At 40.7% G+C, this 21,017-nt stretch overlaps 1 pseudogene; it reads right to left on the bottom strand.

The window, feature by feature from the left end:
• Positions 1-1,120: 1,120 nt before the first annotated feature.
• Positions 1,121-3,357, bottom strand: LOC112856353 (cyclin-dependent kinase 1-like; annotated as a pseudogene).
• Positions 3,358-21,017: the final 17,660 nt, after the last annotated feature.

The following is a 21,017-nucleotide window of genomic DNA, read 5'->3' as shown; positions in this document are numbered from 1 at the left end:
CAGGGTTGATCTGTGTGACCAAGAGAGTATGACAGAAGTGACAGGAGGCCACTGCTGAGACTAAGTGATCAAAGGCATTACAGCTGTTTCATTGCTCTCTCTTGTATTGCTTGCTCTGAAATACATTGGAGCAGATCTATTGGAAGGTCCAACGTGGTGAAGAAATGAGACCTTCATAAAGGAGAAACTGAGGCCTCTACCAGCAAGACGTGAATGAGTGATCTTGGAAGTAGATCCTTCAGATGAGTGCAGCCCTGGCTAACATCTTGATGACAACCTCCTGAGAGACCCCGAGCTATGCTGCCCCCTGAAACTGCTCCCTGATTCCTGACTCTCCAAACCTATGTGAGATAATAAATGTTTGTTGTGTCAAGCTGCTAATTTGTAGCAATTGAAAACTAATACAGCAGTGTTTTTTTTTTAAATGAATGGTATCTATTATAATTTCTAATTCTTTGTTTCTAGAATATAGAAATTCTATTTTTTTATAGACCTTGTATCCTGTGTCCTTGCTGAAATCAGCTCTTTTGCAGATATTTTAGGATTTTCTGCATAGGCAATCATGTCATCTGTGACAAAGACAGTTTTACTTCTTTTCAAATATGCATGCCTTTTATTTATTCTACTGCCTTATTAAACTGGCTAGGATTTTTAGTATAATGTTGAATAAAATGGTGAAAGCAGATATTCTTGCCTTGTTTTTGATCTTAGGGGAAAGCCACTCAGTCATTCACCATTAGTATTGGTGTCAGCTGTCGGTTTTCTGGAGCTGCTCTTTATCAGGTTGGGGAAGTTTTCGTCTGCTCTTAGTTTACTGACAGGTTTAAAAAAATGTTTCCCCCTAATTCCTGTCATCAATACTAGATTTATAGTTTTATTATAGTAACAAATACTTGTTACAGTTTGTTACAGTGAGATCTGCACTCATACACAGAATTACTATATTTAAATTGATATAGAACAATATTTACATTTTTAAGTTACACTTTTGAAATTAGATGATGAAGTGTAGCTTAAGTTTTACAACATAGAAAAGAACACATGAGACCAAAATAGAGGTAACAGTAAAAATATAACTATCTGTTCTTGAGACAGCATGTGGAAATTTTTTGTCAGAAAGCTACATCTTCTCAATCGGATTGTCCAAATCATTAAAATATGGATGATTCAATGTCATTTGCCAGAAACTTGTTCGTTGGGATTAACATTTTTGAAAGCAAATCTAAGCCATTTTCAACCAAGTTTTTAATATGGGATGCTGGACTTTCTGGTTTCCACTTGGGAAATTTACTCTTACAGTCTTCTAAAGAATCCCCTTCTGCCCACCCTTCATTATTGGGGGTGCCCAAAGCTCTAAAAATCCTGAAGACTTGATAAATTTCTGAATCCCTATGGAAAAGTGGCTTATTAGTTGCTAATTCTGCAAATATGGTCAACTGGAGTTGAATAGAGAGCTGACCCCAGCAATACTTGGACAAAACTGTACCAGAGTGTTACTACCTCATGTATATATGCTCTGACAGGTATTCCAAAAGCTCTGGGAAGGCCCAGACCAGCCAATTTAGTTGTTCCTTTGTGGCCAATAGATTTCAAGGTTTTAAGCCTCTGTGGGGAGCTATTCTAGAGGGACAAAACAACATCCCTTGAATGATTTGGTACAAACACGTCCTTTTTTTTTTTCCTTTTCAAATTTTTGTTTAAATTCTAGTTAACATACAGTGCAATATTGGTTTTAGGAGTAGAATTTAGTGGTTCATCATTACACACAACACCCAGTGCTCATCATAACAATTTGCTCTTTAATACCCATCACCCATCTGGCCCATCCTCCACCCACCTCCCCTCTAGCAATCCTCAGTTTGTTCTCTATCATTAAGAGTCTCTTGTGGTTTGTTTGCCTCTCTTCTCTCCTCCTCCCCCCGCCCATATGTTCACCTGTTTTGTTTTTTAAATTCCACATATGAATGAAATCATATGGTATTTGTCTTTCTCTGATGGACTTATTTTGCTTAGCATAATACATTCTAGCTCCATCCACATCAGTGCAAATGGTAAGATTTCCTTCTTTTTGATGGCTGAGTAATATTCCATTGCGTGAAGATGTGAGATATATATATATATATATACATATATATATATATATCTCACATCTTCTTTATCCATTCATCAGTTTGTGGATGTTTGGACTCTTTCCATAGTTTGGCTATTGTTGATAATGCTGCTATAAACATCGGGGTGCATATACCCCTTTGAATCTATATTTTTGTATCCTTTGGGCAAACAACTAGTGTAATTGCCAGATTGTAGGGTAGTTCTATTTTTTTTAGGTTTATTTATTTATTTTGAGAGAAAGAGCATGTGCATGTGTGCATAAGTGGGGGAGAGGCAGAGAGAGGGAGAGACAGAATCCTGAGCAGGTCCTGCTCTATCAGTGCAGAGCCCTATGTGGGGCTCAAGCTCTCTAACCCATGAGATTATGACCTGAGCCAAGATCAAGAGCCTGATGCTGAATCTACTGAGCCACCAGGTGCTCCACGGTAGTTCTATTTTCAACTTTTTAAGCAACTCCATACTGTTTTCCACAGTGGCTGCACCAGTTTGCCTTCCCACCAATAGTACAAGAGGGTTTAGGGTTTCCCTTTCTCCTCATCCTCTCCAACACCTATTGTTTATTGTATTGTTACTTTTAGCCATTCTGACAGGGGAGAGGTGGTATTTCATTGTGGTTTTGGTTTATATTTCCCTGACGATCAGTGATGTTGAGCATCTTTCCATGTGTCTGTTAGCCATCCAGGTGTCTTCTTCGGAAAAGGCTCTCTTCATGTCTTATGCCCATTTCTTAATTGGATTATTTATTTTTTGGGTGTTGAGTTTGATGAGTTACTTATAGGTTTTGGATACTAACCCTTTATCAGATATGTCATTTGCAAATATCTTCTCCCTTTCGGTAGGCTGCCTTTTAGTTTTGTTGATTGCTTCCTTTGCTGTGAAGAAGCTTTTCATCTTGATGAAGTCCTAACACTTAATTTTTGGTACAAATAAGCCTTAACAAGTGAAGAATCCATGAACTGACGAGGAGCGATGGGATCCAAGTATTTCTTAAGATCCAAGGAATTCAAAGATGTGATATAACCTTGAATCCTGTATAAGCATATCTTGAAGACTGACTATATTTGAATGACAAACTTCTTTTAATAAAGAAATTTCCTGAATTATAGTACTAGGAACATCTTCCTCTTTACTTCCTAGTCTGATTTTCTTCCTGGCTGCCAGTTGACTTGTAATTTTTTGTCTACCCTTATATACAACTCCATAGGTACATTCTTCAATTATCTCTATTTTAGTATAATATTCCATATTTACCCAATAAGTAATGGTGGATACTGTGATGGTGGGATTGGGGAGTTAGAGGCATGGTGGAGGCAGGAATGGCAGCTACCTTGTCTATGTCATTCTTTCTTAAACTTCCAAGTTTACCCCAAGATAAACCCCACTTCATCATCATGTATGAAAATTGTTTTTGAAAATATTTGATGAATACTTTTCACTTTTCTACTATTTGAGGCACATCTGCATTTCATGCATCATCAAGAGGTCAGGAGACTCTACTCCCCATTGGCTGCTGTTGGATTACAGTGGTGCCTTGGTGCCTGAACGTGGGTGGACAAATGTGTTTTGTAACCTTCTGAGATCCTTGAGGGGAGTGTCCAGACTGAGACACATGGGAATATTGGTGGACTATTGATAATTTCTTGCCCCCTTGTAACAATTTATTTGTTCAAATCAAATATTTGTTCAGCTTTAGTCTGGAGGAGGAGCTGAAAACTGAGATAATAAAGGGAGGATAATAAAGGGATAAGGAGGACTATTAGTAGAAACCCCAAAATAGGAAGAACACTTAGATGCTGACTCCCCTAAAATGACAAATATTCATGATCAAAAGCATGGCTCCTAGGTGTCTTAGTCATATCTCCAGGATTGTTTTATGGTATTCCTTCTAGTTTTTCTGAGAAGTGCTTTGAAATTCCATTTTTTCCTCCATTGCCTTAAGTTTTGTGGTGTACAAGTGCCCTGGTGACAGATGAGCACACTTTTCCTTATGTGTACCAGCACAGAAGGCAGCTGCCTGGTGGACCCATTCCTTCATCTGACTCTGGCCTATTTCCTTTCAGTGCTTTGAGCTCATTAGGAGTTTGATCAATATTTGGTGAAAGCTCAGTGTCCCCCTTCTTTGGGACTCCAAGGATATGGGTATGAGACACCATAAAATTTATTTTGACTTGAGAGCATTAAGACCAAGGATTAAAAAATGTCTCTTGGTCTGTCTTGGAAGCTGGGGTCACTGTCCATATGCTCTGAGCAGTGGCACTGAGACATGAGACTGGGAAAAGGAAATTTCCAGTAGATAAGAGGGTAGGAGAGAGCCTGAATGGCTCCTCTAAGTCCTGAACAACTGCCAAATTCTCAAGAAAATATGTGGAGAAGGGTGAGAACCTCTTGGCTCTCTCCCACATCCAGTCAGCTGTGGATCTTGGAGTCTGTGAAAGTCCCTCTTTTTCTCTCCATTATCCCATTTTGCATTCTCCCTCACCTTTCCCCCTCTAATCTAGACTGGGACAATCAGAAGACAAAAGAATTCTACTTAAAAACAAGTGTAGGTAGGCATTTATAGTAGGGAAATGGACTGAATAAGCCAGCTGCTAAAAATAGAAGATCTGACTTAATCCATTCAGGAAGATTGTGGCCCAATGCATTTAGGGATAAAATAAATCAATTCAGATCTAATGTTTAGAAAAAGTAGCCCAGACTGGGATAGTTGGCTTCTCGTGAGAAATGATACAGATTTTCCCAAATTGGCAGAAATGGTGGGGATGAGCTTTGCAGGCAAAAGACTTGACTCTTCACCTGGATATCAGAAGATCTTCTAAAGTCTGTTTTAATTTTCTCCTGGGAAAATTGGTCTAAGCCCTCTAAGCTTTGCACTACATAAATTTCAGTCAAGTCTGCTGAACCCATAAGGGAGTTTTGGAGCTCTGACTTATGTTTGTAGAATATTAATTCTCTGTCAATTTAATGGTGGATGCTCATTCAATTTTCCCACATGTGTAGGTTCTTTGAGTGAATAAACAAATGCACAGCATTTATTGAGCACTTACTGAGTGCCATGCACCATACTAGGCTCTTCTCATGCTATTTTATTTAGGCCTCACCACAACCCTGGTGTATGCTCTCCATGTTTATGATCTACAAACCAAGGCTTAGCTAGGATTTTCCAAAGCCATGCTGTTTGTGGGTAGAAGGTTGAGATTTGAACTCATTTCTAGCATTGGAGATATATACTGAGTCTTACAGTGTTTATTCAGTCCTCTTGGCATTTTATTCTGGGCTGTGTACTTATAGGCCCTCAGTTGGTGTTTGTTTATGATGAAGGCTTTATCTGTTTTACTTCTAACTACTTTGAGGTCATCAGCCTACTTGCACTGTTCAACATCATGTCTACTTTATATTATCTTATATCATCTCTTCTATCAGTTAGGAATGTAAGTTGCAAAAAAAAAAAAAAAAAAAAACACACCTCACCTGAACCAATGTGGTGGTTTAAAAATATGACTGCAAATTCTTTGATACTCCTCCCATTGAGAGATGGGGTCTGTGTCTCCTTTCCTTGAATCTGGTGACTACTTTGACCAACTGAGTACTGCAGAAGTGACATTGCATGATTCCTGCATGAGGCTAGGTCATAAAAAGTCATGCAACTTTCACTTAATTCTCTTGGGATGCTTGCTCTCTGTGCTGTGAAAAGCCAAAGCCATATGCCATATGGAAAGGTCACATGTGAAGGTACTCTGGTCATCAGTCCCATCTGAGTCTAGTCTTTGGTTAGGTCAGCCCAAATACCAGACACATGAGTGAAGAAGCCTCTTCAAAGTAGATCCTCCAGGTTTAGCTGTTCTAGTTCCTAGGTGTTTGAGGCATTCAGCTGTTTGTTTCCTCTGTAGAGGCTCCAGTCATGGTGGAGTGGAGGCAGACCATTCCTGCGGGACCCCTGACCCACATCTGAAATCCTGACCCACAGAATCTGAGGAATGTAAGGAATATTGTTACGTTTTAATTATGAGCGTCTCTTAAGTCATATATTAAAATCATATAGTGGTCTATCATTCACAATGATTGTTTTTAAACTATTTATTTGTTTATTTATTTTAAATTCCAGTGTAGTTAACATAAAGTGTTATGTTAGTTTCAGGTGTACAATACAGTGATTCAACAATTGTATACATTACTCAGTGCTCATCACAATAAGTGTACTCTTAATCCCCATCACCTCTTTCACCCATCCCCCCAGCCACCTCCCCTCTGGTAACCATCTGTTTGTTCTCTAGAGTTAAGCATTAAAAATTATTTTTAATCTACCAGCTGACAGCTCAGTTAGGTCCTCCTTGGATTATGTGGAAACCATAATCCAATGATGTTTTTCTGTCACCATGTTTTGGGTTAGCTTGTTACATAGTAAGAGTAACTGGAATATCCAAATTGGTTCAACTAGATGATGAGTTTTGAAAACAGACGATGCTGATTACTTCTCTGGGAAGCTTCTCAGTGTCCAATTCAGCACTGAGAACATCAGTTCTGTTTAATATGTTTACTATTGTTGGGATGAGGACTGGATATTGTATGGAAACCAATTTGACAATAAATTATATTAAAAAATGTTTACTTATTGAAGAAAGAGGAGAAGGAGGAGGTTTTCCAGAGCAGAGGTCTTCAGAATTTTTTCCTTGCATGTCCCCTGAAAGGATTTTGAGAGACAATGTACCCCCTTGCATGTTTTTAACTTGATATCTACAGTTTCCCATTATAACTTTACATAGTTGCAAAGAGTGTAATTTTTGGCATATTGTAAATACTGACATTTAAGAATAAACCTTTGTTTGCTCTTTTTCAATTCCCAATGAAGTCTAAATATCATCATACTACTACCTTCAGTTTATAAATACCCAAACAAGATTTTCTTCAGTAGTCAGACATTTTTACATCATTTCTTTTCTCCTTAACTTATGTTTTCATTCTGCTTTCCCCACAGAATTTTATCCTAATGTAATATATTTTTATGCTTGAAAGTTTTTTATTGATTTCTGTATCATACTTCTCTGCAACAATAACATGCATATAAATTGAAATAGCATTTGAAAATATTTCACGTGACTAAAAGGCTTTAAGTATTGAAACATTTCTTCTGGATTGAATTATCGTTATAATTATTATTACTATGCAGTTGAGAAACACATAAATATACATTTTAATATATAATTATTAAATATAAAAAGTGAAATTCATTAGAAATGCATCTGTAGGGGATGGATAGGAATTTTAAAAATTATTTCATCTACCTGTAGATGAATATTACTGCTAGAATGAGACAAGTTTACTTACAATCCTATTTTTTGTTTATTAAGACACAAGTGCTGAAAATGTTCACATAAGTAGATGGAAAATGTTCATAGCAGTAGATGGAAATATAAGGAATATTTCTTATCTGAATTATTTTGAGTATGTTGAAGTCATATATTAAAATCACATTGTGATCTATCATCAAAAATTATTTTTAGTGATCTATCAGTTGATAGTTCAGTTAGATCTTTCTTGGATTATGTTGAAAACATGTGAATTGGAAAAGGACAGGTAACCAGTCATTTGAGTTGTTCACTTGCAAATGCCCTTGTTACCCGCTCATTAGAGACATTCACATGAGTATGTCTATTTACACCCTCTGTTTGGAGCCCTGGAAGGTTATACTCCAGGCCGGATCCTATTAAGGTTTGGGATGAGTGAGAACTATGTCTTTCTTTTGATCAGTGGGAGGAAGACTTCCATGAAAGAGAAGGTTAGGAAAGAGAACTTGCCTGATGCCCCCAGTTCAGGCAGATCAATTTGAGGAGAGTCTGCCAGAAAACTGAGGGTTTGGAAATTGATCCTCATAAATCTATCGGTGCTCCCAAACCAAGTCTGCTTATACTCCCAAGGGTCTGTGTACCCCAGTTTGAAGACCGCTATTCCAAAGGCTGCTAAAACCGTAGAGATACTGACACTCTCAGAAGGGATAGAGTTGCTTGAGTTTCTTCCAGGATATTGGTTCTCAGCTGCTCTGTGCTAAGTGCTTTATAGGGAATGTGTCACTGAGTTCTGAGAACAACTTGCAGATGAGGATGCAAGAGTTAAAGGAAGTAGCAGCCATCAAGTATCAGATCTGGGGTTCAAGCCCCAGGCTGTGGGTTTACAGAATCTGAGCTCTTCAGCCTCTGTGTTAAATGGTGTAGCCCAGTGGGTATCATGAGCACAGCTCTTCATGTGAGCTGTTGCCTGGACTGCTGTTGCTTTTATTTTTGTCTCCTCCTTGGTAAGTTTCTCCAAAGCAGTGGTTCTCAAACACACATGGCTGGGCCACACCTCCACCATTTCTGATTCAGTAGGTGTGGGTGAGGCTGAGAGTATGCATTTCTTATAAGGTCTGGGAAGCACACTTGGAGAATCACATCTTGAAAGCATGTCCAGCCTCATGGGAGAGATTCCATTTCTAATGCATTTGGGGACTGATGTTTTTCCTTTAAATTTCTTTTAGGGCTGAGGTTTTTGGCTGCCTTGAGGCAAGTATATGTAGCTATGCACATTGCATGTATATTTCAACACCAGAAGCGACTTTGGAAAAACTTGTGCTGCAGGAATTTTTGCCAGAGATTTAAAAAAAAAAGTTTATTTATTTCTTTTTGAGAGAGAAAGAAAGAGAGAGAATCCCAAGCAGGCTCTGCACTGTTAGGGCTTGACTCAAACCATGAGATCATGACCTGAGCCAAAATCAAGAGTCGGATGCTCAACCCGCTGAGCCACCCAGGTGCCCCCCAAGATATACATTTTAAATTGAGACTACTATACATGTGTACACACACACACACACACACACACACACACTTAGTGGAAGCAATACTTATTATCATGTGTGGTGCATTCTTATATCTTCTATTTCACTTAAAAAATACTATTAACCATGCACCCCAATGTTTATAGCAGCACTATCAACAATAGCCAAAGTATGGAAAGAGTCCAAATGTCCGTCAATGGATGAATGGATAAAGAAGATGTGTATTGAGGAGGGCACTTTTTGGGATGAGCACTGGGTGTTGTATGGAAACCAATTTGACAATAAATTTCATATATAAATAAAAAAAAAAAAAAGAAGATGTGGTGTATATATATACCTGAATGTTACTCAGCAATCAAAAAGAATGAAATCTTGCCATTTGCAACTATGTGGATGAAACCGGAGGGTATTGCGCTAAGCGAAATTAGTCAGAGAAAGACAAGTATCATATGACTTCATTCATATGAGGACTTTAAGAGACAAAACAGATGAACATAAGGGAAACAAAAATAATATAAAAGCAGGGAGGGGGACAAAACATAAGAGACTCTTAAATATGGAGAACAAACAGAGGGTTACTGGAGGGGTTGTGGTGGGGGGGGGGGGATGAGCTAAATGGGTAAGGGGCATTTACTCCTGAAGTCACTGTTGCACTATATGCTAAATAATTTGGATGCAAATTAAAAAATAAGATAAAATAAAAATACTGTTAACCCCCTCATACATTTTACCACCTACTAAGGAGAAAGGACTGGCAATTTGACAAAACAACTGCTTAAGAGAATTTCTTCTTTAATGTACACACACATTCCATCCATAGATGTATTAATATCGCCAGGTAGGCTTTGCATATCTTTGCCCTGACTGTAAAAGACAGGCTCATTTTCTCATTTTCAAGTTCTTGAGTGGTTACGTTCTGGTCAAGAGAGTTTCTCCTGTTCCAGGGCTGGATACATCTCTGGGCTGGGGCTGGCCTTGAGATTTGTGCTTCTTTCTGGTGCAACTCTTCCATGAAGCTCTAACTTTCTCAGGGCTGGGTGGACTGGAGCTGCCACCTAAAAGTAACTGTGTCAAAGGCCGTGTGCCATTTGGGCAAAGTTTGGACTTGGCTAACATAATGCTGTCTTTATGGCCTCTTGGTTTGAATCCTTCTACCTAAGGTCGATGGGTGCCTGCTGTGGGAGGGCCTTGGTCTTACCCTGCCCCTTGGCTCATCAGATATAAGTCATCACCACTCCTCCTCCTGACATGGGGCTTTGGCTCTTGGGCCCCAATTCTACAAGCGGAGAACTTCTGCTGGCATACCCATATTCCTGAGTTTTTGGTATCTGCAAGGGTGAGCAGGAAAATGTGTCTTGAAGCTGGAGAACTGTGATGGGCTGGGCTGTGCTGTGGTTGAAGGAGAGGGTAGTGGAGCGTGTCCTGAAGTGGGTTTTAGAACTGTAAACTCTAGACAGAGGTGTCTTTTGAAACAGATGTGCCTGAGCTCCATTTGCTGCTCTGGATCTGGTACCACTCTCAATTTTGTTGAGTGAGTGGTAAGGATAGAATTCTTGGGTAATTTTCTTGTCAAGTCACCAGCTTGGTTCTTTTCAAGGCTTGTGTATAAATGCCACCTGTGATACTAATTCAAGTCCAAGAAGAGGAAGGAAAAAGGTTACAGGGCCAGGGGAACTTAATATGTCAATGATATACTAAAAACTCCTGCTACTATTTATTGGAGGAGTTGGGGTGTCTCTGACCTTTGACACCTGTGGATTCCATCCTCTGACTCAAAATGGTAGCTGTGTCTTTGCTATTATAGCTTGTGTCCACTATTCATCTTTGTTGTTCAAACATTTTAAACTCCATTCCATTGTTTCTTGGAAATGCTAGAGCTAGTTTTCCTAAACCATGGCCATTTAGGGCTCTTGTTTTTTCTGGCTTTAGACAGCGAATACCTCCATCTGTCTTCCCACATTCCTTTTGTCCTTGTGTTCCCCATCAATTTCAAAAATGTTAGAGCGTTAGTATATTCCCCCAAAGACTCAGTAATGCAGACTCTTACAATTTGCTTGTTCTGTATATTTTCACATTTTCCAAGTATTCCCTAGTCTATTTGTTGTCAATAGTTATTTTTGCAAAGTCTTCATAATTTCCAAATTGTTTAAATGTGTATCTTGCCCTCCCACCTTTCCTTTTTGTACTTTGCCTATTCAAGCAGTGGGTCCTAGATTTTTGGATTTCATGCAGTAAATTTTTTTTTTGTTTTTGTTTTTTGTTTTTTGTTTTTTTTTAAAGGAAGTCAGGGTAACTTACATAGGATTGCTATCTTTATATTTTTTTCAAATAAAGACAACCACTGTTTGCATATCTTTGCCCTGACTGAACAACATCTTCATGAAAGAAGATGCCCAGTGGAAACCCAGTAGATATCAGTTGCCTTCATGGAGATATGGTCTTACAGAAGCTCTGTTTCCTCACTGATTCCAGTTCACTGCAATCTCTTGGGCACCTGCCGTGTGCTCAGCACTCTGGTGGACACCAAAGAAGGATTAGACTTTTGCATTTATACCCAGGGACCCACAGAGGAGACAAAACAAGCAGCTGTGTAGAGCTGTAACTTCTGGGTCTATCTTCCCCTGAGACTGTGAACTTCTTACAGGGAAAGATCATATCCTGTGTCTCTGTGTCCCACTGCACTGGTGTCTTATATATCATACATGCTCTATCAATGTTTGCTCACTGAAAATGAGTTACAGGACAGCACAAGATCAAATATATATAGATGTTCAGCTGTAGTCAATCATGCACCCCTGCTAACAGTGCTGTACCATGAACAGTTGTAGTCAATCATGCACCCCTGCTAACAGTGTTGTACCATGAATTGTAGGATAGAGCAGGAAGGTTAAGGTTCACAGCTGACTCAAGTTGACAGGAAGACTTCATGGAAGGAGTTGATGAGATTTGAGAAGGGCCCTCATGAGTGAGCAGAAGTCACATGACCTGATAGTAAAAACTGGGAAAGCAGTAAGAGGTTGGAAAGCAGCTTGAGGCCCAGGTGATACTATTCAGGAGAGGTCATGTCTTTGTTTTGCAGGCTAATTGCTTACTTGGAGTTTATTTGGTAGCATGGCGTACTGATGATGCCAAAGAACTGTTTAGGGCAGTGGTTCAAAGTTGAAGGTGATTCTCCTCCGTTCCCCACTCCTCACCCCCACCCTCTGCCCCAAGGGACATTTGGCAAAATCTGGAGACATTTTTGGTGCTCCTGGCATATAATTCTGGAATGTGGTAGAGGCTAGAGATGCTATTCAACACCTTACAATGTACAATGTACACCTTCCCCCACTAAACAATTGGCTGGCCCAGTGTCAACAGTGCTATTGTTTAGAAACCCTGATGTAGAGTGATTTGATAAGGAAAAAGGAAACAAATATAGTGCTATATGACCACAGCAGTGCCTAGATGCCACTGCTGCTATAACAAGGTAACACTTAACCTCTCTCCTCTCCAAGGGGCTTACCTTTCCCGACCAGTTCCTATCCTACTTTTCTTCTTGTCTTGCGTTGCCAAATGTCCTTCTCTTCTCTTATTGTGCCCTCCCTCTCTTTGGCTGAGTATCTCTAGAACTTCTCTTGGCCTCCTGCAAGTCCAGACCTCAGAGATACCCAGGACACTCTGGAAGATTGCCCAGGAATAGAATTTGGAGCTGAACCCAAGCTGTCTTGGCCCAAGATATATCTTTACCTTCATGTCATCTAGGCTAAAAGTCCTTCTGTTAAGTCTCATGGTTATGTATTTATTCAGAGGACGTTTTGGCTTGCTCACATTTCTAACCTGATGAATCCACTTTAGGCTTCTCTTTTTTTCTCTCAGGTGTGCCATAGGGATATTTACTGACCTTAGGAATGACAGCAGGGTATAGAGAGGTATGTATTCTTGTAATGTTGATTCTCTATACATTAGTAAGTACTCTTTGAAAAAAAGAGTTCAGAGTGGAATCTAGAAACAGAAAAAAACCAAAGCAACCTAACAAACAAAAACCAAATGCATGGATACAGAGAACAGATATGTGGTTGCCAGAGATGGGGTAGGGAGGGGATCAGGGTGAGTGAAATAGAGTAAGGGGTGAAAAAATACAAATTCCCAGGTCTAAAATAAGTAAGTCAAGGGGATGTAATACATAGCATAGGGACTATAGTTAACAATACTGTATTGTATGTGTGAAAGTTGCTATGAGAGTAGATCTTAAAAGTTTTCATCACAAGGAAAAAAATTATAATTACGGGTGATGATGGATGGTAACGAGGTTTATTGTGGTGATCATTTCACAATATATACAAACATTGAATGATTATGTTGTACACCTGAAACTAATATAGTATTATGTCAATTATATATAAGTTAAATTAAAAAGTTCAGAAAAAATATTTCAGTGGCCACTTATGTCTAGGACACTATTGGGTTAAATAGCTATTTTATTGCAAGACTTCTCCAAGCCTTTATTATGCACATGGGCATTTTGAATTTCCAAGGGGAAGACATGGTATTCTATATTCTCAAACTTAACTGACCACAGGACACCTTTTGTATAGCACAAATCGATAATTTAGTTTGGGAAGCATTATTATAGTGGAAAAGTATGGACTTCAGAGCTATGTGTCCTGAATTCAAATCTCTGCCTCAATCATTGAGTAACTCATTTCATTGGATAAGGTACTTAACTCTTTGAAGCCTCAGCTGCCTCATCTGGAAAATATAGTCATAGGCAAAGAATATGTCCCTCACAAAATATTGGGTGTTACCTCCCAACCTCATGCTGCCATTATTTGTCATGTGGTTCTGCAATTTATTGTTGACATGAATATTTTTTTCCTATTGGACTAAAATCATTGAAGGCCTGGATGGTATCTTATGTTTGTATTCTCAGTTCTTCCCCAAGTTCTGGTACATCATGGTGCTCAATAAATGTTAATTGAATGAATCAATGGGTAATATATATATTGTGCCTTATACAGCCTCAATGAATGTTAGTTCTTGCCTAGCTCCTTCCTTTATTCTTTCTCAGTGGGTAAAAGTTTTTTGGAAGAGACAGGACGGAGGTGGAATGGGGTGATGAAGTGATGGTGACTTTGACATTTTGATTGGCTAAAAAGGCTGAATGAGGACCCATGCTTTGTGCCTGTGACAGTTAGCCAATGTACATCAGAGGCTTGCTTAAGGAAGGGATGCTTATTTATTTGTAACTTCATACCACAGAATGGCATTGGTTAGGTCTCATCTGGAGCATTCTATTCAATTTGGGACATCAACTATTAGGAAGGAGGGGATATTGATTTCTTCAATATCCCTAATGCTGACAGCTTCTTGAAAGGACTATGGAGGAGGTTCAAAGAGACATTCACAGCTGATGAGGGTCTTCCTGGAAGGGTACTGGAACATCTGGGTGTCCCCAATTATGACAACAGTGAAGGAAATGGTAATATGACAGGGACACATTTTAACCTTCTAAAAAGCAGCATGTCATAAAGAAAAATACTTTGGACTGGCGTACCAAACCTGGGTTTCAGCGTCTGTATGACTGTGAGTGAGTTTCCTGCCCCCTGGGTCTGAGTTTCCTTGTCTCTAAAATGAAGGCTTGGGGGTCACCTGGCTGGCTCAGTCAGTGGAGCATGTGATTCTTGATCTTGGGGTTGTAGGTTTGAGCCCCACGTTGGGTGTGGATATTACTTTAAAACATCTTTAAAAATAAGATAAACTGAAGGTTTGGGGGGCACCTGGGTGACTTAGTCTGTTAGCTGTCCAACTTCGGCTCAGGTCATGATCTCCCGGTTTGTGAGTTCGAGCCCTGCATCGAGCTCTGTGCTGGCAGCTTGGAGACGGAGACTGCTTTGGATTCCATGTCTCCCTCTCTCTCTGCCCCTCCCCTGCTCTCTCTCTTTCTCTGTCTCTCTCTCAAAAATGAATAAACGTTAAAATTTTTTTTAAAAATGAAGTTTTGGGACTGCAACATGTTTGCACGTCTCTTTGGATTTGATAAAGCATAACTCTGAAACATTTGAGGGCATATTGGAGAAGGGAGTCTAGACTTCAAATTTTTTTCTGGGGTTTCAGAGGACAGAACTGAGATCAGAGTTCTGAGTTCTCTAGGCAAGAAAAGAAGAGGCCAATTTGCTGCTCAATGAAAAAAAGTCATTTCATAGGGAGGGAGAGTGTGGACAAGTCCTATTACCAGAAGTGCCTCCAGAGCCACCTGCTTGGGCTGTTCTAGAGATGAACTTTAAGAACCTTGCCTTCAATTGTTTTAAGTAAACATTTTATTTTAGAATCCTTCTAGATTTACAGAAAATTTGTGAAGATAATACAGATAATTCCCATATACCCTCCATCTAGTTTCCTCTAATATTAACATTTTATAGTAATATGGTATATTTATTATAATTGATGAGCTGATAAGGAAATACCGTTGTTGACTAGAGTCCACTCTTTATTCAGATTTCCTTAGTTTTTTACCTAATATCCTTTTTCTGTTCCAGGATCCCATTAGAATATCCCATTACATTTATATTCCTCTTGGCTGTGACAATTCTCAGACTTTCCTTGTTTTTGACAACCTTGACAGTTTTGAGGTGTTCTGGTCAGGCATTTTGTGGACTGTCCCTCCATTGGGGTTTTTCAACAGTAGACTGGGGTTGTGGGTTTTGGGGAGGAAGACCACAGAGGTGAAGTGCCCTTCTCATCAGATCATGTCAATATGATTTATCACTAATAATGCTGACCTTGACCATGAGGCTGAGATAGTGTTCATCAGGTTTCTCCAATGTAAAATTATTATTATTTTTGTCCCTTTTTATGCTGTGCTCTTTGGAAGGAAGTCATTAGGCACACCAACACTGATGAAGTAGGAAGTTATGCTCTACCTCCTTGGGGAGAGTCCTCAGTTTTTAATGAAAAAAAAAAACAAAAACAAAAACAAAACTATTTTGACTTTTGCTTGCCTGCCAGGTCTCATGACAAGCCCTAGGCTCGAGTGAGCCCCATCTCATTTCTTTGTCAGAGTAAGACAGCTAATCAAGGCATGGGGATTTACTTAAGCTAACAAATGATTATCCTTCCCCATAGAAGGGTTATCAGAATGCTGAATTTGCTAATCACTCTCTCTCTGCTTCTCCCAAGCAGCGATCTTGAGAGGTGAGACGAATCTATCTGAAATGAGGGCTGCATCTACTGAGGAATCTGGGAGTCTGAGGAAGAGTGAGGGCAGACACTTACCAAAAACAGAGGGAGTGGGGCACACACACACCTGAAGTGGCCTGAAGGGAAACAATGTGGGTAAGAGGGAATTAACAGGAAGTTTGATCTATGGGTCTAATTGAAATTTCTCAGTCTGTGCTATCCATCAGCATTTCTTCTGAAAGACTGCTTGTACCTCTGCTAATGGGGGTTGAGGAGAAATGTTTATCTTGGGGCAGTGGCTGGAAGGAAAGGCTGCTTGGATGGAGTTTCTTGGCCTCTGTTCTCAACTGACTGCCATTATCCTCCAAATCAGGCTTTTGCCAGCCTTGTTTTCTCTTATGCTCATACCTAGAGCTGATGTTTGTGATCAAGACTGCCATTAACTGGCTGTGTGATCTTTGATCTCCCACTCCTCATTGGTAAAGTAATGTTAGTTTACTTCACTTTACTTGAGTTAGTTTGAACCAGAAAGGAGAAGTACAGGCACTGGCGATGCTTTACTCCTTTTCACGCTTTTGGCAGATATTGCTAACTGATCACACCGCTGTCTCCTGCTGAGTACAGATATGGCCTCAGAATGCTTCTCATCACAGTGTTCTACATATTAGTTATATATCAGTTGAGGTGGGCAAGCCAGTCAATGATTTGGGGCCTGTGTACGTATGTGTGCCAGGCACTGTGCTAGACACTGGGTGGACATGGCGGATAAAAGAGATATGGTCCCTGCCTTCGTGGAGCTTATAGTTAGTAAGGCCTTTAATAAAAGTCACATGTGTATTCCTGTAGCTCTCTGTACAGTTGAGGGAAGTCAAAATCATCTGATGGTAGGAGAGGTAGGAAGCAGATTTTATTAAGTACGTTGGGTAAGGTTCAAATGTATTTTCTCATGTAATCCACACAGCCACCCTCTAAGTGGGGTAGCAGAGAAAGTTGCCCAAGTGCCAAGATTGGTAAGTAGTAAAGCAGATACTGGATCTTTGGTCAGTGTGATGCCAACAGAAATGGTTTTTATACCTGCCTCACTCATGGTACCCAACCTTTCTGTTCTTCAATAAGGAGGGTGTCTTCAGTGAGGAAGGAGGGAGGTTAGAGTCCATGCAAGGGAGAAAGTAAAGGCTGGACCTGTTTAGTGCTGACCTATACTTGCTGGAGGCTCTGGCTGAGACTGCTGTGTGGGGCTGATGCTGTCAGCTCAATGGCACAAAGCTCTGGCTAGAATGATGCTGTAAATGAGCCCAGCCCAGAGAATGTACCTTCTCTTGCCCCCCTGGATCATTTATCATATATCAGCCCCTATTTCTTCCTAGGCGTACCTTGCACTTTCAGTGTAGCCAATCCTTTTGGTTTCTAAGCTGCTTAAAGCTCTACGATTTCTCCCTATGCTCTTGTGCTGCCTTGAGGTGGGTGGTGCCCTGGGGAGATGTGTTTAGGGAAGAAGAGGAAAGTGGCAAATATAGGCGCAGCCAGGTTGAGCTTGCTCTCCTGGATGTAGCTCTGCTCCAAGCCTAGACTTCAATTAGGACCTGAGCACCCAGCCCAGCCTTGTACAGTTCTCATGCCTTGCACAAAGCTTTCCACAAGAACTTTGCAACTAAGCTGCTGAATGCCAGAGCTTCATTCACAGAGACTAATGATGTTCAGTATTTGGAGATCCAGAAAGTCCTCCATCAGTGGCAGGTTCAAGCTGGGCATAACAAAGGACTTTCCTGAAAAAGAAATAGGGAAGAAAATTCCTAAGGCTTCGTTCAGATATTTCCAGAGACTACAAAGTCTCCCTTTTCCCATAGAGAAGCTCTCCTTTTCTTCTTTTCCTAAATAATTTAGTGAACTATGGAAATCTCTCCTCCCTTTTAAGTGAACTAATCATCCCAACTGGTCCCAGTTGTTTTTAGTTTGGTTTTCCTGAGAATAAAGCTTGAAGCAAAGACTTAAGTGCAGGTAGGGATATGGAAGGGATAGTGGATGGTGGGTGTGCCGCTTAGAACTTCTGCAGGAATACAGGGCTGGGAGGCGGGGCCAACATGGCGGAGAAGTAGGTGGATGCGAAGTTCCCTCGTCTCTCAAACACACCAGTGTTGAGGCCAAAGGACTTTGAACTCCAAGAGTCCAGGCAGCAAAGTGATAGAGACGCTTCCAGGGACCCACTGGACAACCTGACGGGCGATAGGTGCGTGACTGCGAACTGGGAGAGATAAAACGAATGGAGGGGAGGGATCCCCTTCTGCGCAGAGACAAAGGGAAGAGAAAGAGAGGCTGGGGAAGCATAGGACTGTATCTGGACAGGAGAAAAGCCACAGACCGGGACGGAGAGGGATCCCATCTCTAACTGCAGGGCTTTCTCCCAGCGGGGCTGGCTGCCCTGTTCCCACACCTGGGGAGGCGGGGTGGGGGCAGCTCCAACTTGGTAACTAGTTCAGAGGCACAGTCTGCCGTGGGAGAAAGTAATTCCCTCCCTGCAGTGATGTGGCAAGAAGGTATATATCCGCTCCCTGAAACCAGGGCGAACAGAGTGGGAACCTTAAAGACATGGCAGTTTACGTCCCAGCCGAGCGCCAGGAAGGCAGGGTGTCGGAGGAGCTGGACAAACCCCGCAAGGCGGCTGGGCAACTTTTTGCCGCAACTGGGGCACATGGAGCAGGACCCTTTAAGACATAGCGGTTTAAGTCCCAGCCAAGCGCCAGGGAGGCACGGGAGTCAGCGGAGCAGGGCAAACCGCCTCATTCGCCCCCGTGGCACAGTGAGGACAGCTTGAACAGACTGGTTTGGGACACCGAGTCCGTGGAGAAGAGACTGGGGTGTCGCCATTTTTCTCCGGGAACCGGCAGCGGGGCCCACAGTGGAGGCGGCCATGGCTACACCAAACCACGCCCCTCCGTCCCTGGTAATCGTGTATCTACTGGAGCGGGAGTGTCTTGAGGCTGATGAAGCAGACAGCCCCTCCTCCAGACCAGCACTGTTGCATTGCCTGATTTAATTCTCGGACAGTTCTTATTATATAGATATATCCCCCCTTCCTCTTCTCCTTCTTATCTCTTCCCTCGTCTAGTCTGGTTACTCTGGTTGTTGGTTTGTTTAAGCAGAGGTATTTACTCTTCTCTTGATACATGTTCTGCACGTCCTTCTTTATTTTCCCTTCTCTCTGGATTAAGCCATATAGTTTCTCTGGTCAGTTTTTTTCTTTTTCCTCTCCCCTCTCATTTCTCTCTTTGTATGGAATAAGTCCTCTTCCATCAGCACTGCCTCCACCCTATTGTTTACTTGTAGCTGGTGTTTCTGGTTTTTTGTTTTTTGTTTTTGTTTTTGTGTGTTTGTTTTTGTTTTCTGTTTGTTTTTTTGTTTTCCTTTTCAGGGCTACTTCAACAAACAAGTGAAAGCACACCTGGTGGAGGGTCCAAAACATCACTAGAGTAGGGAGATAAAGTAACCAAAGTCACAACAACAGAGAGCAAGTAACACTCTCCAAAAACACCTCCTGAAGGGCCAGGCACTGGACAGTGTATGACCCTTCTCTAATATAGTAGTGTTTTCTGGTTCAGGTGCATAATAAGCTTTTAAAACACATAAGGGACAGAAAACTGGCCAAAATGATGAAACAGAAGAATTCCCCTCAAAAGGAATTCCGGGAAGAAATGACAGCTAAAGAATTGATCAAACAGATATAGACAATATAACTGAACAAGAATTTAGAATAATAGTCATAAGATTAATCGCTGGGCTTGAAAAAAGCATATTAGACAGCACAGAATCTATTGCTGCAGAGATCAAGGAACTAAAAAATCATCATGATGAATTAAAAAATACTGTAAATGAGGTGCAAAATAAACTAGAGGCAGCAACAGTGAGGATTAAAGAGGCAGAGGGGAGATTAAATGAAATAGAAGATAAAATTATGGAAAAAGATGAAGCTGAGAAAAAGATAAAAAAAATTCTGGATCACAAGGGGAGAATTAGAGAACTAAGTGATTCAATGAAACAGGACAATATCCATATCATAGGAGTTCCAGAAGAAGAAGAGAGAGAAAGGGGCTGAAGGTGTACTTGAACAAATCATAGCTGAGAACTTCCCCAATCTGGGGAGGGAAACAGACATTGAAATCCAGGAGGCACAGAGAACTCCCTCCAGATATGACTTGAATTGATCTTCTGCATGACATATCATAGTGAAACTGGCAAAATACAGAGATAAAGAGACAATTCTGAGAGCAGCAAGGGATAAACGGGCCTTAATCTACTTTATGTGTCTAAAGGGTAGACACATAAGGGTAGTTAAAGATCTATCTACTAAAACTTGGCAGGCCAGAAAGGAGTAGCAGGAAATTTTCAATGTGCTGAATAGGAAAAATATGCAGCCAAGAATCCTTTATCCAGCGTCTGTCATTCAGAATAGAAGGAGAGATACGGGTTTTCCCAGACAAACAAAAACTGAAGGAATTCATCACCCCTAAACCAGCCCTACAATAGATCCTAAGGGGGACTCTGAGTAGAATGTTGCTAAGATCACAAAGGACCAGAGACATCACTATAAGCATGAAACCTACAGATAACACAATGACTCTAAATCCATATCTGTCAATAATAACACTGAATGTAAATGGACTAAATGCTCCAATAAAAAAGACATAGGGAGGGTATCTGAATGGGTAAAAAACAAGACCCATCTACTTGCTGTCTACAGGAGTCCCATTTTAGACCTGAGGACACCTTCAGATTGAAAATGAGGGAATGGAGAACCATCTATCATGCTACTGGAATTCAAAAGAAAGCTGGAGTAGCCATACTTAATCAGACAAACTAGATTTTAAACTAAAGGCTGTAACAAGTGATGAAGAAGGGCATTATATCATAATTACAGGGTCTATCCATCAAGAAGAGCTAGCAATTA

The sequence above is a fragment of the Puma concolor genome, chromosome B3 (genome assembly GCF_028749965.1).
Source record: "Puma concolor isolate L17-30 chromosome B3, mPumCon1.1.hap2, whole genome shotgun sequence".
NCBI classification, from domain to species: domain Eukaryota; kingdom Metazoa; phylum Chordata; class Mammalia; order Carnivora; family Felidae; genus Puma; species Puma concolor.
This window is presented reverse-complemented; position numbering and strand designations above follow the sequence as displayed.